The 22,018-nt window shown below is 33.7% G+C and overlaps 1 long non-coding RNA gene across 1 annotated transcript in view; it reads right to left on the reverse strand.

Moving 5' to 3' along the window:
* Positions 1–4,776: 4,776 nt before the first annotated feature.
* LOC140700350 (uncharacterized) overlaps positions 4,777–22,018 on the reverse strand; it is a 269,795-nt gene continuing 252,553 nt past the window's right edge. Inside the window, exons 7-9 of the long non-coding RNA XR_012078768.1 lie at positions 9,580–9,714; positions 8,811–8,889; positions 4,777–4,951 (exon numbers count right to left, since the gene is read on the reverse strand). This is a non-coding gene — a long non-coding RNA (uncharacterized lncRNA). The remainder of the gene's footprint in view (positions 4,952–8,810; positions 8,890–9,579; positions 9,715–22,018) is intronic.

Raw genomic sequence — 22,018 nt, forward strand, 5'->3', positions numbered from 1 at the left:
ATCTCAGACAAATTCTATTAGAGGGCCACTCTACAAAGCACCTAACCAGTACACTGGAAAACTGTGAAGGTCATCAAAAAGAAGGAAAATCTGAGGAACTATCACAGCCAAGAGAACCTAAGGAAATGTGACCACTAAATGTAATACGGCTTACTAGATGAGATCGTGGAACAGAAAAAGGATATCAGGTAAGACTAAGGATATCTAAATAAACTATGGACTTTAGTTAATAATAATGTATCAATATTGGCTCAGTTGTGACAAATACACCACCCTAGTTAACTACTGGGGAACTGTGTAAGAGTATGGAAACTCTCTGCACTATCTTCACAACTTTTCCGCAAATCTAAACCTATTCTGAAAAAAATTTGTTTAGATTAAAAAATGGTTAAGCATCCTCACAGAAAGAGAGAGAGACAGAGACAGAGAGAGGCTGCTGACTTTGGAGGCACATGACTATTATCAGTTTTAAACTTTTAAAAAATGTTCCACACTTTTTGCAATTATGTTGTTTTATCTCTCACATTCTTTATTTATATTTATATTAATTATATTTTCAAGGTCCCTTAGGAACACAATCAGTATCTTATTAATTTGTATGTAGTGATAAGTTATCCTTGGGTCACATTCTGCTAACAACTCTTCATTATTGGTGTTTAGACACTACTTAACACTGTATTTATAGACAGTATTTACCATAGGAAAAAGAAACCAACTGGCTTCATTACAGACCCCAAGACTGAATTGTAGCAAGTACCAGAGTTCTATGTATATTTTGAAGAATTATTTTAAGTAATTCATGCCTCTTCCTAAGAATTCAAAAACATGACGATATTACTGTCTCATAATCAAAATATTATTCTGGCAAATAGGAAAATTAGGTCATGGCCATAATACTTTATAAATTGGTTACATTTTTTATAAAACTTTCAAATTATTGCTTATTTTGAAAGCAAATTCTCACATAAGCTTAGATCCAAATGATCAAATTTGCAGAATGGCAGGGACCAACCAGTTACATTTAAATAACAACTCTGTCAAATATGTACATTATAAAGAGTTTATTACTTACTCTATTGGCCTATAAGAAGTTGGCCTATATTTCAATTAATTAAGGAGAAGTGGAGAAACAACAATCACCTTCATAGGGAATAATGCCAAGTCTAACACAATCTCGGATTGCAGGCAAAACGGAACGATCCATTCCATACTGACCAAACTGTCAAATTATTTCTTTAAGTAAAATACTTAATAGAAATATCACAGACAAGAAATCCATATCTCAATCTGATTATAAATTCAAGTAACATTATTATCATGCCATGCCTCTAGATGTTTCAAATTAATATCTGAAGATTAGGTATTAATACAAATATTCCTGAGAAATTTTAATAATTTTAAAATAAAATTTGTATCAACAATTCTTATTGGCTGTTCAGCTTTCTGTAACTACCTATGTTCAATGAAAATCAGGACATAAATAGACTAAGATGTCCTTTTTAAGTTGCATTTTTAACCCAAATGTCTCATTAGACCTTTTGGTAATTTTGTGAGTCAGGAATGAAAGTATATACCCTAATACATCTTAGCTTTATAATAACTCATCAACATAGAACTAAATTCTCTATCTTATCTAATAAAACTACATGCATAAACATTCTTAAACTTCAAGAAAAGGTATGAATACATAACTGGAAATAAAGTTTTAATCTGATTTCTGTTGAAGGGAAGATACAGCTGCATTTGGCCTTTCTTAGTCTTATGTAAGTTAATCATTTAATAAAAAGCATAATGATATCAAAAATTTTTGTTTTTATTTTTCCAAATACTTGTGACATATTTTGTTGAAAAGAGATGGTTAAATCAATGTATAGCTTGCATGTCCATTCTAAATATTAGATGTTGCAACATAATTTTCTAAAGACAAGACTATGGAAAGAGAAAGAGATACATGAAAGGTGTGAGTTTTCCAGATTACTAGAAAAAGAACATTTTTCTTTATCATTGTCTGTCATTATAGTACTATTTTTACCTTACTTCCACTATAGGAATAAAAATGGATATTCAACAAATATAATGAAGTCTGCAGATAGAAATCAGACTGCAGTAATCACTCCAGAGATGCCATTAGACACACCACTGAGGTGTTTCTTTTTCATTAATCTTATAAGACCCATAAAGGGCAGCCTTTGTTTAATAGCAACTTATGACATTTTTTTACTTTGCTTCTAACAGTTTTTTCTCCTTCAATTTATGAAGTCATAAGTGCATCACTTTTCCTGAATATTGCATTATCACTGATATTCTAACTTGTTCTTATTTCTTCTGCTCTAAACCCACAAGGCTCTAATACAATGTCCTTGAATAATGGACAGAATGTTTGTGTCTGTATACAGCTAGTGCTTCTCACGATGGAAGAAAATTTTTCTGTTCAATGGGAAATAAGTTATAGATTTAAAACTTAAAAAAAAAGTATGCATATTATGAACCCTCAGTACTTATGTGTTCTTGTGTGTGAGAGTAAATTCATGTATATAATTATGTGGCAGGAAAACATGTAACTATATCATTTACACCAGACACTACTGACTACAAAAATAATTCAATCAATCTGATTTTTTTCTTCTATTTATAGGATACTAGTTTGTTTAACTTCTGAGAATATTTCTCCCTTTGGAAGAAAAGAGGACTTCACAGAGTTACTGAATAAACTATATATTGTATTTTTAAAACATAACTTCAGTGTTTTATTAACTTTTTTTTAACATTTTTGTATTGATTTATAATCATTTTACAATGTTGTGTCAAATTCCAGTGTAGAGCACAATTTCTCAGTTATACATGGACATATATATAGTCATTGTCACATTTTTTTCTCGGTGAGCTACCATAAGAAGTGTTTTATTATCTTAAGTTGAAAAAAAAGATGAAGGTTATAACTGGATGATTTGGACTTTCCTCTTATCTCCTAATTCAAAACATCCGTATCTATTAATGGCCAGTAAACCTCAGAACAATCCCTTTTGAACTTTGACCTTTTTCTAGGAAATCTGCTTAGCCTGACAACCATAGCTTCTCCTTTCTGTAATAAAGCTGCTTCCTTTGGACACAGTGGATATCGTTGCACTTCTAGCTGTATGTCATGTTATGAGACTGGCGTTCGCCACAAATTGAACAGACTGTTTGTTGTGTTTTAGAAATGTTCATCATGATTCCAGGAGAAATGTGGGCATGAAAAGCTATTTACTATTTTATTTGATGTAAATAGATTGAGGACTCTTGACATAGCTTTTGCATTCCATCAGCTTGCTTCAATTTGAAATTAATTTAGATCAATATAGTTGGCAGAGTGTGACACTGTAAGATTTCACTTATAATATCTGAGATTCAAATATTGCTTTTATCTTAAGGAACTAAAAATGTCTTATAGTCTCTCAGATTTCCAGCATAGTTTGATATCTTGAAATGTTGTTATACAGAAGAAAGAAATGTAGGTAAAGACAAATCAGTTGATTGCTCAAATTGTTTAAAAATCCAGTTATTCACCAAAATTTAACTGAGCACCTGAATGTGCTAGACAATTTTCTGAGTGTGGGAATAAAATTGTGAATTACCTTGACAAACATTCCTACCATAAATGGATTTTAGAGTCTAAAGGGACAGGAAATAAATAAAAGAATTACTGTAATTTCATTATTCCCAGAGTTCTCTGTTTGTTGACAAGAGTTATGTTGTTGACTTTCCTCAGCAAAATTTAATTATAATTTTAAGTTTTCAAAATTATTATCCAATATACTTAAGTAAATAAGTTCCATAACAAAGTTTAATGGTGAAAAATAAGACAGCAGAATTAATGAAGACATTACAGAGACTCAGACATTTAATCCAATGTCATCAAATAATATTCCTGAATTTAAGATAGTTTAAAACTATATTTTGATAGGGGATTTATTCAATCTTAGAAATATATACTAAAAAAATGTAGGCTTCCCCATTAACTCCAGTAATATGATTTTTGCTTCACCTATAAAATTTTATGACATTATCACTTCATATGTTAGCTTACATATTTCAATTGTTGTTTTCCAAATTAATATTTCAAGGTCTCATGAAGTTAATGAGATCTGAGTTATCTTTAACTGGACAAGTTTAGTATAGCTTCTGAAATTTTTTTTACACATGGCTTACAGAATCTTCTATGGTTATTCAAATAGGAATTCTTCCAGTTTTACTTGGTATAATGGATATTAAACTGAAATTTAAGAAACTTGAGTTAAGACATTTATAAAACTTGAAGTAAGACATTTATGTTACGCTAGCCATTGTTTTCCTTGTGTTAATAAAGACATTGAAGTAGGTAAAGACCTTACTCAAATCAAACTCCTCAAGCTACGCTAGTGAAGCAACACTAAATCTGGGCATTCTGTACGGGAGCACCTTAACTTTTACCATTTTGAAATTCCCAAATGAACAACCTCAAGCTGAATTTTAAAAGTGACTTTCTTATGAGATGTACACAAGCAGAAATTGAGAAGTTTGGGAGGATGATTTACTTGAGTAATTACAAAAGAAACCACAAAGAACAGATAACAGAATTACTAAGGAATTACTCAACTGTGGGATTAATGAATGCCATCCAAAATTCTGAAATCTCATAAAGAGGTTATGACATTTTGCAGATGTGTTTACCAATAAAAGTCTTATCTTGACTCTGAGCTAAATCTGTGATTTCTACTTTGATTCTAGTTAAGAATCCTTTCAAACACCCACCTTTTCATATTCACTGGAAAGCAAGCCTGGTTATTGCAGTAGCATTTGCAAGTAAGATGTATTCAAGAGAAAAGACGTTTTTGTGTTTATAAATCAAGACATCAGTTATAGAGTTGCCTTCACAGAACTGTATTTGTCGACATTATCTGGTGGGGGATGAGGCAGAGATTAAAATCCAGGTCTATAAGGAAAAGATGAAAACCTTCAATTATTAACTCCAAGGATTAACAGATTTGGAGAAAAAGATGATGCTTAGTACAAGATCAGTCTATAAAAGCACAGTATTGTTAATTAAATAATATCTGCTTATCATCAGAAAAAACTGTGAAAGACTTTGTAATAGTTTAAAAAGATACTGACATCTTCTGTTGGGAAACTAGGTGCTTTCTAGGGTATCCGTCTCAATTATGTCCACCTTTCATTGTCTTCGATCTATTTTACAACTTTACAAGTTACAGAAAACTGAAAATAAGGCAAATTAGTTGTGTTCACAGAAAAGTAAACTGGTTGTCTCCGCTATACTAATTATTGGCCTGTGGTTAGACCTGTTTGCACCGACATGCAAATTCATTTCAGTATTCCTTTCCTGCTCACATATATGTGACATATTAATTTTCCTTTATCCTGCTGAAACATTTTATGGATCCTCTCATCAACTGGGTAAAATAATATCTTTCACACGTGTTTATTTCACATTGTTACACATCTTTCCATTTTAATATTTGTATTCTTTAGCTGTATTCAAACATTTGTGTTCATAAAATATTTTATGATAATTAAGGATAATAAGAAATTTTGGTTTATCTTCCATCTTTAAAAAATTACTTTATACTTGTGTTCAGAAAGGTACCGATTTGATTATATGATAGCATGTCACATACATGTTATCTTGCTACACATGATCCCTGCACACACATACTTCATAACTTGTGTGACTTATAACACTTATATTGTATACATCATCTATAATATGTTAATGACAAAGATGTCTCATGGCTCTCAGAAAAGATACAGTTATGATCAGATACCACTTATTTTATGTACAAAGGCACAGAAATCAAACCTAAAAAAGTTACTTTTACTTATAAATTTAAAAATGGATCAATTTTTATGAGGAACACATTTTCAAGAGACAGTAAATGATTATCATTCTCTTTTTGGTAGGAATATAGTCTTCAATTATTTAGACACATCCAGTTGCTAACTGCCTCAGTTTGAGTTACGATGTGACATGCCTAAATAAAAATTCCCTGGCTTTATGCCTGAAACTAATATACCTGTATTTACCAGGAAGGTAGTTCTCAATTCCTACAGGTGCATATGAGCAAAATAAACATGCAAAGCATCACAGAACAAAAGAACTTAAATTGGCTTTATTAGGCTTACAGTCTATCCACAAACATAAACAAGGCAAATTTCCTGTTAAATTATGGATAACCTGCTTCAGCCTTTACTAATTCTTTTCAACGGAGAAGTAAACATTCATATAAAAGGCTATAAAAATGGTCAATCAAGTCATAACTACTGGCCTGGTAGCTGTGTTCCCTATGTAGTCTAAATTATGCACGTTTAAAACTTTGAGTTTATTGTATTTCCTTAATTCATTAGTGGCTGATACACATTTTTGTACATTCAATCACAGAAAGAACTCATTTTTTAAACAAAACCATTCCTTACAATGTAGTGTAATTAACATGGCATTTTTAGTCTTTGTCCTATACACAAAAATGGTCAATGAGCTTCAAAAATGTCAGGGAAAAATAAAACAATTTCACTGTTTTATACTGTAATGGTAAAAGCATGAAGATTACAATTAATTTCTCTGATTTATATAGCTTAGAAAAAGTAATATGCGCATGGAAAAACAGATACCTATAGTCATGTTTTCCTTCGGGAAGAGATACTCTAGGAGGATGTACAGTCAATGATTGCTATGGGCTGAATGGTTGTGTCCCCAGAAGTATTAAATACTGAAATCCTAACCCCTAAAGATGAGAGCATTAGGAGGTGTGCCTTTGGGAAGCACCTAGGTCATGAGGATAGAGCCCTCATGAATAGGATCAGCACCTTGTAATGGAGGCTCCAGAGAGATTTCTAATCCCTCCCACCACCTGAAGACATAAGAAGGCACAGGCTATGAATCAGGAAGGGGACCTCACTAGGTGGTGATCATGCCGGCACCTTCATCTTGGACTTTCCAGCCTCCAGAAAAATAAGCGATAAAAGTTTGTTGTTTACAAGCTACCTAGTCTGTGGTATTCTGTTACAGCAGCCTGAAAAGACTGACAATGACACCGATATGTGGCAGAATGTGTGTTCTAATGTGAACACCTACTAATTATATGTATATTTTTTCACCTTGTTGCATCAGCAAAATCAAATAGTTCCCCTATACTCCTAAGATGTTTTCAAGGTTAAGGCCTGCACAACCTGTAAAAAAAGTGGTTCTGGTTTTCCAGTTGTAATTTTAGCTATAGAACATCTGGAATTGTAAGCACTCTGAAAAGGCTGCCCAAGAATAGAGGCTGCGAATGACCCAAGGTTAGCCAGATAAATAATTTAACCAAAGGACCACTGTAAGAAAAACCTGAAAACAAGAAGTTTATAGGAGAAGTTGCCGCTGACTACCTAGCTCCCACAGATACAGTAATCTGTGCCCAAGACTTAAACCAGTTGAGTCACCCAACAGTATATGCAAAGGGTATTTACTGTTGATCAGCTACCAGCTCCAATTTTCTGGCAGGAATGACCATTACCTATATCACAAGACTTCTCTGTGAGCATCTGTGGACAAATAATTATATGATGATCGGGCAACCCATAAACCACCCTCACGCACCCCCTAAAAAAGGGAAAGTCCATAAACACAAGTTGAATAAGAGGAAGAGCCATTTAGGAAGAAACTCAAATACTTTTAAGATTTTCTGCATTAGATGAGTCGTTTGTGATATCATTTAGAATACGTAAAATACATCTGAATTGGCATAAAACTGATGAATTGGTGTCTCTTACTTCACAATATCTGAAGAAAAACCCTATGAAAATGAAAGATGATGTATGAATAAAATATTTATAAACACATTGTGCTGACATTCTTTTGGTACTCTGGGTTGGCTTATTTTGGACTAAATATCTGAAGGCTATGTAGTAGAGATTTCTTTTCACTCCATTTCTACTTAATCATATAAATAAGGAAGCTCATCCAACATTCCCACTCAGAAAGGAATTTCAGCCATTTCTCCTTTTTTTTCCTATTTCTTTCCAGGAGAGGAGTAACTAATTATGAAGGACATAACATTAACTACGCTGCACAGTTGAGGCTAGTTACTTCATCTTTAAGCCTGAAACATACTCCAACGTATCTTTCTGTGTTACTTGACTTAAGGGTTGCTTGTGAACATAGTCTCCTGTCTTGAGAAATAATTTCGTGAGTCTGTGCATAACTTAGATTTGTGTGATGATTGATATTTATTATTCATGAGTCTATTAAGCAAATACTCAGGTAGCTTAGAATAGAAATTGACTGTTATTCACAATGTGGATCATATAATCTACCCAAGTATTGGAAGCATACTCAAAGTGAAGACTTTTTCTGCATATTCACATGGAACACAAATATTCTCACATGTTGTTCCATTCTCAAAGTTCCTTCTATATATCTACCTTTGAAAAATGTTATCACTGGTCAAAAATGGCTCCAAGAAATTGATGTTTATCAAATCACTGAACATTCTGGATCATAAAAATCAAGAGGTAAATCAGCTTGAATTTCAGATTGGGATGATCTAAAAGATAATTTCTTTGTTCAAGTCCAACTCAAAGGGGGAAGTTTTTTGGATCCTTTGGAACGGAACATCTAATTGTGACATACATATCAAAAGCTAAAGAATCCCAAGTTTTGTGAGTTTTTCTTAGTAGCATAAGGATAAACTATGTAGGAACTTATCTTTTACTGTGAAGGTTATATGTAATCATTTCCAAGTATGTATGATCCTTAGTATTTCAAAGTCTGGCTCCTGTAATTGTGTAAAATTACTTACTCACAGGCTGATATATGTCTTCTCAAGAAAATTTGGTGTTACTATTTCTGGATTATATATCCTTTCAGCATGATGTTCTCTATAGTAAGGTAAGAAAATCTAAGTCAATGGGAACACAGAGCAAGAGAGAAGATGTTACAATAAGTCAAGATGTTTTCCCTGCAAAGTCGTAACAATATTATGGTTTTTACTAACTAGGATGGGGAGAAAGGGAGAACTTACCAGATCTGTAATTATACCAGGTGCACTAAAAGCTGGGCTAACTAGTTTTAGTACAGAGAATACATACAGAAAAGCTCAGTAGAAGTAACCAGCATATAAGATTGTAATAACCAAGACCTCTATGTCTTTTCGACTTGCCAAAGAGATGAATTCCACTAACTGTAGTTTCAGATCTTAGATGTAAATACTAATCTCTGCGATTTCTTCAGAGTTGGTATTATTTTTGATTTACACTTTTGGTCAGGAGGCATTCTAGAACCTCTACTTCATCATTTTTATCAAAGCAATTCATACTGCAAGGGTCAAGTGTCATGGTAGGGCTTATGACTTCTGCCACTTGTTAGATATATAGAAAAACAGGTAGATAGGTAGGTATGTAGGTAGGTAGGTAGGTAGGTAGATAGATAGATAGATAGACAGACAGACAGACAGACAGACAGACAGATGATTTCAATATCCAGAAACTCGGAAAGTAATTATGGGAAGGCATCAAGATTTCCACTCATATCACTGTGAAGCAGACTCAGATTAAAATTTCATTAATCACCTGATATCACCATGATTGTCAAACCACAGTTTTCCAGGAATTGGCATTAGCTCTTATCCAGTATTGAACAACCACTGAGGCTATCTCAATTTTCCTTTCCACAGTGCAGCTGCTTGTCACAGATCCCTTTTGAAACTGCTAGGAAAAGATTCACATGATTCACTTGTCATATTATTTTGAGGTCATATTAAAAAGTATTTGGGCCTTCCTTTATTTGAAAATTATGAGTCCTATGAACCAATCTAACTGGAAATTGGGCAAAAGGCTATAAATTCTCTATTGTAGTTGCTCAAGTCAGGCCTATGTTTTCACATTTAAATTCTGCTTTACCAAATGAAAAACTTAATAGTAACTTAGTCAGCTGTCTAACTGTATCAGTCCTAGGACAAGACTAAAAACTTCTAATTCCGTTCTGATTAACAAATAAATCCTACATCTCATTATGGAAGACAAATTTACTTTGCATTCAGCACCAAAATGCCATTAGTTGGTCTATGTCTCATTGTGAACCCCATATTCCCACAGAAATCAGGGAACCCTTTTATAGCATATCTCACCATCATCCCTGACCTATGAGTATCAGCCCCTCTTTTTACAAATGTAGCATCTACATTTACCAATATGTTTTCATTAAGTTGGAGCATATGACCCTCTCACAATAAAGTCTGAAAGTGTGTATACAGATTACATTTAACAATTCCACTGCAATAGTCTTATCTAAGTCTCTAATTCCATCTTGTATATCTGCCAAAGAATTCTGGCTGCTTGATGTAATTTTATCTACTAGATTCAGATTTTCATCAATCAACCAAATGGAGTAAGTGCAAGTCTTCCAGTTACTCCTGCTAGCACAGGGAATTCAGTATATTTCACAGAACTGCTATGCTGATAAATTCACTTTTTTGTCTAAAACTACCCATTTCCATATTTGGTTGAACATCCCAGTATGAATAGCCCCATGTAGTCTCATGATTCTAATTTCTATATACTTTTGTAAAATACATTTCATCTTTTCAAGTTTATACTATTTGTCCAAGGTTAAACACTGCAATCATCTCTCCCACTTCTCCCGGGTAGCACAAGTACAACTTTAATTAAATGGAAATTACAAAGGATGGCTGGTTTTAGTTATGAAGAGAACTGTCCTTTTCTTTCAAAATATCAGCTTCTTCAAGCTGCAAACAGAAAGCTGTATCAAAGAAAGAAAGAAAGGCTGCTTCAGCTGCCAAGTAAGATTCAGTAAAGTTTGAGGGCTTAGGACTTAAACTATCAAAATATCTCCATTCTACTTTCGCTCCTTTTTTTTTATCAATCAATGTGATCATATCATATTAGTGACCTGGAGAGCCTGTGGATTTAAATGGCTTTGAAAGTCAACAATGCACCAGATCAAAATGTGAGTTTGATTTTACTTTGCCTGAGAACTGTGGCTTCAAGGGGAAAAGTATAGCACAGTAATATAAAATGTCTGATCGTCAGTATACAACTTGAGACAAGACTGTGGAAATTTGGACTTGTATTTCTCTTTGTTTAAGCTCTCTAGAGTTTTAGAAGAGGGAAAAAACAAAGACCTCCATGTTTACTGAAATTTATCTTGACCTTCATCTACTCTATAGCAACAATTCCTGCCTATCCCCAAAGCTTTGCACTCTGTGGGTATTTCCCTTCAAGTGACCATATATGATAATAGGATTAGCTTTATACTGTTCATGAGTCTTTCTAACGTTTTACCCTTTAGGAATAGCTACATTTTCACTGCCTTCAGCCCTAAAATTTCCAGAAAAACCAATCATCGAATCCCTCCTGCTGCTGTCTGCAAATAATTTAGGTGGCATTTTCTGTATCAATATGGGAATACCAGTTCAAACAACAGAAAGCAATTCTAAAAGAAACAAGTTTTTTTTAGAGGATTTGGGAAGAGTCTCAGAATTGTTTTAAGTCTCAGAGAAACTGGCCTGGAGTGTACTCTGTAAATAACAGGGTCCAAAATCAGAATGCAAAATTACTCTAGTGGTTGACACTTTTATAGGGTATAAACATTACATACTCACACCACCAGCAAAATCACTGTGTGCTGAAAGCTGCCACAATCAATAATACCACTGTTGCCTCTATAAGTAAACCTCATAGGCCAATTTTGCAATACTGCTCAAATTATTTTCATATTCAATGCAATCCCTGTCAAGATCCCAAAGACCTTTATTTGCAGAAATACAAAAAAGTCCTAAAATCCATATGGATTCTCAAGGGATCCCAAATATCCAAAACAATCTTGGAAAAGAACAAAACTGGAAGACTCACAATTTGTGATTTCAAAACTTACTACAATGATACAGTAATCAGAATAGTTAAGTAGTGGCATAAATACAGACATATCGACCAATGGAATAGAACAGAGACATCAGAAATAATCTCTTGTATACATAGTCAAAAAATTTTTGATAAGGGTCACAAAACCATTCAATGGGGAAAAAGACAGTCTTCTGAACAAATGGTGCTGGGAAAACTGTCTATCCATATGCAAAAGAATGAATTTGGACCCTTAATTAATTCCATGTACAAAATTAACTCAAAATGGATTAAACACTTAAATGTACAATTAAAACAATAAAAACATTAGAGAAAAGCATTGAACAAATGGAATAAGAATAGATTTGGCAATGATTACTTGGATATGACATCAAAGGCACATGGAACAAAAGAAAATACAGACAAACTGGACTTTATCTAAATATTTCAAATTCAGTATATCAAAAAACTCCACACTTCAAATTATATACTTGAGAAGGAATTAATACCTAGAGTATATAGACAACTCCTAAAACTCAGTAACAACATAACAAAGAAAATTGCATTGAAAAATGGACAATGACTAAAATACATTTCTTCAAAATAAGTCATACATGTGGCCAATAAGCATATGAAAAGATGCTCAATATTACTAATCATTAGGGAAATGTAAATCAAAACTACAATGATGTATCACTACAACCCATTAGGATAGTGTTATCAAAAAAGAATGTGTATTCCATTGCTTCAGACATAAGTCCACCCCTGGGTGTATGTCTGAAAAAATAAAAACACTAATTCAAAAAGATACATGCACCCCAATGTTAACAGCAGCCTTATTTACAACTGTAAAGATATGAAAGCAGCCTAAGTGTCTATCAACAGATAAGTGGATAAAGAAGATGCAGTATATATACGTATCAGAATACTACTCAGCCAAAAAATTAAAAAAAAGGTAATTTTGCTATCTCCAGCAACATGAATGGACTTGGAGAACATTATGCTAAGTGAAATAAGTCAGACAGAGAAAGGCAAATACAGTATGATGTCACTTATATGTGGAATCTAAAAATACAACAAACCAGGGAAATAACAAAAAGCAGCAGACTTACAGATAAGGAGAACAAACTAGTGGTTACCAGTAGGGGCGGGGGGAACAATACGGGGGTGGAGGAGTGGGAGTAGTTACAAACTATTGGGTGTAAGATAGGTTCAAGGACATATCATACAACACGGGGATATAGCCAATATTTTGTAATAACTGTAAATGTAAATTAACCTTTAAAACTGTATTAAAAAACTGAAAAACTAAGAGGAAATAAAATAGAATCATATAAAATGCTCAAAACCAGGGAAAAGGGAACATAACAAACAAAAGCAACAAATACAAATAAGTTACAAACAACATGGTAGATGTTAATCTAGATACATCAATAATCACTTTAAAGATGAATGGTCTAACTACACTAATTAAAACACAAAGATTATCAGAGTAAATTCGAAAAAAAAGATCTAACTATACTGTTTATAAGAAATCCACTTTAAATATTAAAAAATCCAGACAGATTTAAAGTAAAGGAATGAAAAAAATATTTACCATGCTAACACTAATGTAGCTGGGTTAGCTACATTAATTTCAGATAAAGCTAAGTTCACAATAAGAAAGATTATTATGAATAAAGACAGACATTAAATAATAAAAAAGGAGTCAATTCTCCAGGAAGACATGGTCTTAAATGTGAGTGCACATAACAAAAGAAAGTAAAACTGTATGAGGCAACAACAAATAAAACAGCAAGGAGAAATATTCACTATTACAGTTGGACAGACTTCAACACTCCTCCCTCAGTCATTTATAGGGTCAAGCAGTCAGAAAATCAGTAAGGATATCGTTGACTTGAATAACATCATCAATTAACTTGACTTAATTGACATTTATAGGATACTACATCCAAAACCACCAGAATACATATTTTTTCTCCAGTCCAGATGGAATATATACAAAGATAAACCACTTTTTGGGCCATAAAACAAACTTTAATTGATTCAAAAGAAAAAAATTACACAAAGTATGTCCTCAGACCACAATGGAATTAAACTGAAAATCAGTAGTATGCTCTCTAGATAATCCCTAATTATTTGGGGGTTAAATAACACAATTGGAAATATCACATGGATGATAGCAGAAGTCATGAGAATTTCAGAAATATGTGGAATTAAATAAAAATGAAAATAATAATTATTAATATTTAGCGGATGCAGTGATAGCAGTACTCAGAGGGAAATATATAGCATTAAATGCATATCTTATAAAAGAAAAAAGATCTAAAATCGAGAACTTAGATTTCTATCTTAGAAGTGAAGAAGAGCAATTTAAAGCTAAAGTAATTAAAGAAAAGATAAAATAAAACTTAGAGCAGAAAACACTGACAATGAAAACAGGATATGGAAATTCAACAAAATCAAAAGCTGGCTCTTTAAAAAGAAATCAAAGCAATTGCTAAACCTTTAGCCAGGCTAACCAAGAAAAAACAAGGAAGACACAAATTGCTAGTATCAGAAATGGAAGGAACCATCGCCACTGATTTCAAGGACATTAAATGAATGTAAAAGGAATATTATAAACACCTCTATTCCCACAAATTTGTTAATTTAGATGAAACAGACCAATTCCTTGAAAGACACTGATAACCAAAACTCATACAAGGAGAAACAGGCAATCTTAATAGTTCTCCATCTATTAAAAAAAAATTGAATGAATAATAAATAATCTTTTTAATAAAAAGAGCACAGGCCTGGAAGAGTTCACTGGTAAATTCTGCCAAACATTTAAAGAAGAAATAATACCAATTATCTACAATTTCTACCAGAAATGAAAGTAAGGGGAAAACTTTCTAACTCATTGTAGATAGGCAAAACTGGACACCATCAGAGCCAGGGTAGGGTTGAACGGATCAAATGGATTTTTTTCGGCTAGTGGAGCTATTCTCTGTGGCACCTGTTGACCTGTTACAAATAGACTGTCAGACAGTTCTCCAGCAAAGACCGATTTTTTTCAGGATTGGCAGAGAACTGCAATCCGCAACCATGGAAATTTCAATTCCTCACACGGCAAGGGAAGAAGAACACTTTTATAGGAAGGAAAAGGAAGTTGGGCAGGTTATAGTAAACTAAGAATCCATGGCTTCTCATTGACTGAGTCTTTGCCAGGAAAGATCAAGTCTTTCAGAAATGAAAAAGGAACCATCACCATTGATTTCACGGACATTAAACAAATATAAAAGGAATTATAAACCCCTCTATTCCTACAAATTCATTAATTAAGATGAAACAGATCAATTATTTGAAAGAGAAATAAGCAATGGTAATACAGTGACAATCAAATGGATGAAACTGAGTTGACTAAATCTTGTCTCAATGCATCCATTCTTTTCTGGATGAAATGGATTTGCTGGTCTATAGAATTTCATCCATGAGAAACTTCCTACATTGACCTGAAGGATGGGGAACAGGTAACTTTAATACACCACACTTTTTTGATTGTTGTATAGTCATAACTAAGCTTTCTAAAGGACAAAAAAATCAGAAAAAAATTTAAAGCATAGAAATAGATTGTTTACTTATATTCTTATGTATACTTGCATTCTTGTATACTTCAACAATTTCTATAATTCAGTGATTATTATTTATCTCAATAATTAAAGAAAACATCAATTTATACTGTACAAGCAATACAGTGTATAATCCTGTCCCTGATTTACTCTCTAGGCTCTTTAAGTCAATATCTTCAGTAAGGAAAGGTGCTACCAGGCAGCAAAACTAACACAAACAAAACTTTTTTTTATATAAATTAGGATATTAAGCAGTGTCAACTGTAATCTCTACTTTTGTGAGCCAGGTCTAGAAGGGTGAATCAAGAGCTAACGTGGGGGTTTCGGTACAGACTCTAGGATCAGACTGCTTAATTTGAGTTCTTGCTCTACCATTTGCCAAATTTCTTACTTGGGACAAAATATACCACCTATGCTTTAGTCTTATCTACACAATGGGAAAATAGCAGTAAATATTATGAGGCTGATACCCAGCCAATATACCAGTATATTCTCACCAGTCATTTACAGCCACTGTCCATTCTGAGTGGTCTGTACCTTATTCAGATGCATTAATCTGACACCACAATTGTAACATGTTTTGCGAGTCACCTACGCCTACACCATAGAATGTTTGTGATTAGTAAATAAGTTAATTGCATGAAATAATTGATTCAGTGTCTGATACAATGATTTTTTAAAAAATGTATAATGTTCTGTCATAAATCACAAGAAACTGAGGATCTGTTGAGTATTAGCTTAGAGGAAAGAATCCTTGGCTCCTATGGCTTCAAGGTTCTTGAGTCAAAATATTTCAGATACATATTTTGGATAGAATGCACCTGAGAGATTGTCTTTGGCTTAAAGAACTAATAGTAAACATTATGGAGTCCAGAAAAAAGGAAGCAAGAAAAGCTGCTTCAAGTCATTCTATTATGTTTAGCTGTGGGGGGAGGGAGGAGGGAGAGAAAGGGGCAGAGAGATACTAAATAATTTTGTTGTCCATGGAGAATACTGAGGAAAGGAAAGATAAAAGTACTCATCTTGAACACCCTGAAGGCGGCAGCTAAATGTATTTAGCTAAGGGTTTCTCCATTGTTGCATATCCCCATAACCTCAGTGGTGAGAAAAATGACTAGGAGTAAATGAGCTTCAACTGTACGTAGGGAGATCTTGACTTCTGAGAATTCAATACAATTTAAACTTATCCACTATGACTTATTAGAGGAGGCATGTTAATTTATAATATATTAGGAAGACTTCCTTTTAAAAATTGCATTTCTATATGGCATTTATAGATCTAGGCCTTAATTACCTGAATATGTCAAAAACCTAACTTCCTGATTTTTCCCTACAAATGAGGCATAACTATAATAAGTTATCTTAATTCTGATGTATTTTCCTTAAGAAGTTTGCATTGGTTTTCCAATTCCAAAATGAACCAATAGAGCATATAATATTAAAAAATGTGTATTGCAGACCACTAGATAAACGGCATGCCTTCAGTGTTTATACTGTACTAAAAATAAGTGAGAAATATTATCAATGCTTTTGTTACTAAGAATGTCATGACAACCTTAGCTCTGAGTTCCCTCTTGTTGGATTAAGCTATGTCCTGAGGGGTTCAGCTCTCCCACACTTCACCAAATAATCTCATTCTCTTTCCTTAGAGAGCAAAGATTCAGAAACTTAATGAGCTGGAAAAACAAACACCAGTAGAAGAAAGGTACCTGAGCACTTTAAATAAAATAAATTAGTTTCCATTTGAAAAGTAAATTAGTTGATTTACAAATCTCTTCTTTTTTCGTCTCTATTTGTACTTTTCTGTGTTTAACCATCTTCATCGAACCTTCTGCCCCTTAAAAGGTAAAGTCCACTATGAAAATTTTTTTTTAACTTTCGTTCATTTTCTATTTTAGAACATATTTTCTCACCACTAAATGTTTTTATTGCCTTTCTTTCTAAATATTTACTTATGATTTTGCTACTGAAAAACTGCAATTAAGTTGTGAAAATTCATAGAGAAAAAAATGAGAATAAAAATCAAAGATAAAGGAGTATCTATTTAATAACCCATTAGAAAATATTTTCAGTTTTGTTATATTTTTAAATGTCATTATAATGTTTATTAATATGATTTTTTTAAAGTTGTTTTAATGTTCAAGTATTTTCAAATATATTATCATATTTCATCATGGAATTTTATTTAGAAATATATTTCACAATATGAACAATGTAAGAAAGTTCAATAGTGTTATGCTAATTTACAAAGAGGCCTATTGGACTTGAGTTAAAATCTGTATAGCCTTTCTTTAAACAATGCTTGAAACTGTGAATATTTAATCTGTAATTATGCAAACAGTAATATGAAATATTGTAAGGTAAAAAGTTTATGGAGATATGCTGAAAACAACCTGTGTGTGTACATAGATATTAAATCCCAATTTATTTGAAAATATGATTTCATTATCTAGAACTTGCTCCATTATACCATCATTGCTAATAGTTCCTATATATCATTTTGATTACAGCTTAAATATGACTTCCCCAAAAGTCTTCTCTGATCTCTTAAATATGATGTATAAATTCAAAAACTGTGTTCCCATAATGCTTTAACCAACCCTACCACTGATGTATTATATCCTCTAGTGCACAGATAGTGCCACTGAATTTTCTAGTCAATATATGGATTTTGAAAATTCATTGTACTGCAATTAAATATTAAGAAAATTATATTTGTGCTCAATTCTGAAATTACAAGGAAGTACTTTCAGTTACATTCCATAAAACAGAACCTCTGTCAGCAATGCAGGACCATCACACTGCAAACAGGAAAACTGAACAAAACAGTAATCATTACAGAAACACTTCTTTATGGGTTATCTAGTTAGTATCAATGACACAATCAGTGTGGTAAATTTGAGTATACTGATTTTGGTGCTTTGTTTTTAATTCACAAATTTTGATTTTATAGCTGCATGACTTGCTTTATGTTTTTATATATTAAAGTGACATTGACAGAAACATAATTATGTCAACACTGAACGTCCACAATTTTATGTTACATTTTCTTTTTTAAAAATGTACACATTTAAGTATTTTTTTTAAATTGAAGATTTTTATTTTTACGTACAAAGAGCTACCATTGTGTCTTTAGTCAGGTAGATGTCTTGTATAATTCATTCAAAGAATATCACTGAGTCCAACCTGATGAAGTCTATGTTCTTCACATGCTTACATTGGCAGCACACACTGAGGCAGTGTTGCCAGATCAGATCCTACAGGGTCCAGCAGGTGCAAAAAGACAGAACCACCACTGAATTCTAGCATGTGGCTGCAGTGCAGGTGCTGGTGACCCACCTTGTTCTCAGGGGTCACAACAGGCCAAAAGGCTACTTTAAGTTTTAAAATAATTTGATGACATTTTTTACACTGTTGGAAGGTGAAGCTTTACTTCGTTCATTTGTAAACACAAAACTCAGAACATAATCTGCCAGATGGCATTAACTTAGAAAAGGTTATGGAATTGAACTTTGTCTAGTACATAACTAGGTACAGGGTGTAGAAGTTAAAGAGAAGCAGATACGAGGCTTTATACAAAAGAATTCTGTAGATGTAGCCTATCTAGGCTAGATGTCCTATCACCTGGTGTCGCTCTCTCCTTTGATAGTCAAATGAAAGTATCTTAAAAAATTCTATCCCAAACTTCGCGAGAATCAGCATCACTTTCAGTTTCTGCAGTGAATGATTTTCAGGGTGAATTTGTAATTCTCTAACTCTGTGTACTAGTTTCTGCTGAATTAGTTCAATATGTTGTCCATTTGCCATTACAGTCTCTTTGCTACTAGCCAACATCTCAGTATGTACCTCCCTGTGTTGAAGGTACAAAGAGTATTGCCCTTCCTGAACAATTTTTGTTTCTCAGTTAGCATTTAATGTAGGCTACAAACCAGGATATTAGATGACTCCTCTTTCTCTTGTTCTCACTCTTCTCTGACTTCCTCCTGTCCCTTCATTTTGCTGTTCATTCTCTTAATGTCATTGTTTCAGTTAGCTTTATGTGTTGTTCGGAGGAATCTGATTATCTGTTTCTTTGCTTCCTTCAAGTCCATGTCCTCAATGGGAGTGAGAATATCTTGCTTTCCATACCAACACCCATTCCAAGGAGGTATATCAAGGACACTTCCTTCCTCTAAGTGTTTTCTCAGTAAGAAGATAAGTAGCCCCAGTGTTAAAAAAAAAAAAAAGCATTTTATTTCCTCACTATTTTTACAACTGAAATAATCCATAAATTATATGAATTGCCTTGGGAGATTTGGTGTTTTTTTTTTCAAGTTTAGGTTGCAATAATAACTGATCAGGAAAATATGAAAGCAAATTTTAGAAACATTGGTTAATTCAATAGTTCCTATCAGTTTATAGGTCAACAATTTTTTCTTTTTTTTTTTTTTTGGTGGGAGAGGTAATTAGGTTTATTTATTTATTCTCAGAGGAGGTACTGGGGATTGAACCCAGGACCTCATGCATGCTAAGCATGCACTCTACCACTTGAGCTATACCCCCTCACAAAATCTTTTCAAGAATCTAATGAAAGCTATGGACATGCCATATGATTTCCCCACGAAGAAACTTTGGCATAGATGGTTGATACAGCAGGTTTCCTCACACTCTGATGATCTGAGTTTATGAATTTTGCACTGGTTAAAAATACTTTTTCTTATTTAGTGGTAAAACCATAAGACTATGAAAGTTAAAATGCAAATAAAAATTGAACTCACATGTAGCCTTTCACCGAAAGCCCACACTGAGGGGCTGAACAAGACGATGTGCCAGTATCCACAAAACACTGCAGACAGTGACAAAATAGTTCAATACATATTAAGTATTTTCAAGAGAATCATAGGGCACTCTTTATCCTATGTGAACATCAACAATGCTACAGCCATTGGATACACTACCGAACATTATCAAAGATAGTTTTCTTGAATAAGAGGTATGATTAATATTTTTATTCAGAAGCCATAACATTTACACCTATCCATACACAAGAGAAAAGCTCAGAGGAAGTGAAGCAGACACTCCAGAGAAATAGAATTATCTAAAGGTACTACAGTGTTAACAAGACAGAAGGCAACACACTAAGGAGAAATGGGGTTTGCTCAGGGTGGGAGGAGTGAAACGGGGGCAGTTAATGAAAGCTGCTTGCACATCTTCCACTGCTCTCTTAGCAATATGCCCCCTCCCCTCTTCTGCCTTTTCCTGGTTGAGGTATTCCAGCACTTTAATCAACCAATCTTCATCTCAGAACAGCCTGTGTGGGGTATCGTCACTCTGCAGGGGCTCCACAGGGGGCCCTGTGCTTGCTGAGGCCGGCTTGTCAGTCTCCAGAGAGCTCTGCTGATTCACATGCTCTTTGATGGCCTGCGCGATTTGGTTCTCTTCCCATGGATCATCTTCAGATGAGCCTTGACTGGGAACTTGCTTCACCTGGTTTGAAATCATGATCTCAGGGTATTTAAGTAGCAGCCTTCCAAATGCTCTTCCAAATCTTGATCCTTGTCATTCAGGATTTCATATGTCATCTGCCTGTTTTCAACATCCGGCACGCAGACAACTTTGGGACGTTGGCTTGCTCTAGATCTTCCAGGACCACAGGGGAGTCTCAACAGAACCTCCTCCCACGGCCACCCCAGTGTTTGCTGGTTAAGCTCATGAGCAACACAGCAATGCTGGCAGAAATGAAAACTGTACATGGACTCAATAACACAAACTTACACTTACCGAGTCTACCTGGCAACTGAAGAATAAAGTCATCAAAAAGGAAAACAGCTAAAAGCTGTGGAAACAGAAGAAAAGTCTTAATTGAAACTGTAGATCCTGCTTTTTGAGTTATAAGGGTCAATAAACTCTCTTTTCAGATTTCAAGAAAAGTAGCCTTAATTCACTAAGATTTATCTTTTTTATATTAATAGACATTATTTTTCAGAACAGCTTAATATTTACAGAAAAAATAGGCAGATAGTAGAAAGACTTCCCATATAACTCCTTCATCCTGTACAGCTTTCCCTATTAATAACATATTACACTGACACGAAACATTTTTGTTATTAATGAACCAATATTGATTTTTTATTAATTAAAGTTCATAGGTTATTCAAATTTCCTTTTTTTCCCTCCTGTTACAGGAACCCATCAAGGATATAATATATTTAAGTCGTTATGTCTCCTTACACTCCTTCTGGCTGTGATAATTTCTCAGACTTTCATTGCTGACCTTGATAATTTTGAGGAATACTGGGTCAAGTATATCTGTACAGGACCCTCTGTTGAAATCTGTTTGATATTTGTCTCATGATTAGACTGGGGTTATGGGCTCCATGGTGCAGGAACACAGAGGTAAAGCGCCATTTTCATCACACCATGCTTAGGATACTTGGTACCAGCACAATTGAGGATTGCTGACGTTGACCTTGATGTCTGGCTGACGTAGTTCCTGTCTGTTTTCTCTAATGTAAAGTTACTCTTTTCTTCCTCTCCATCCTGTATTCTTTAGAAGATAG

Source organism: Vicugna pacos, chromosome 12, assembly GCF_048564905.1.
Source record: "Vicugna pacos chromosome 12, VicPac4, whole genome shotgun sequence".
Lineage (NCBI taxonomy): Eukaryota > Metazoa > Chordata > Mammalia > Artiodactyla > Camelidae > Vicugna > Vicugna pacos.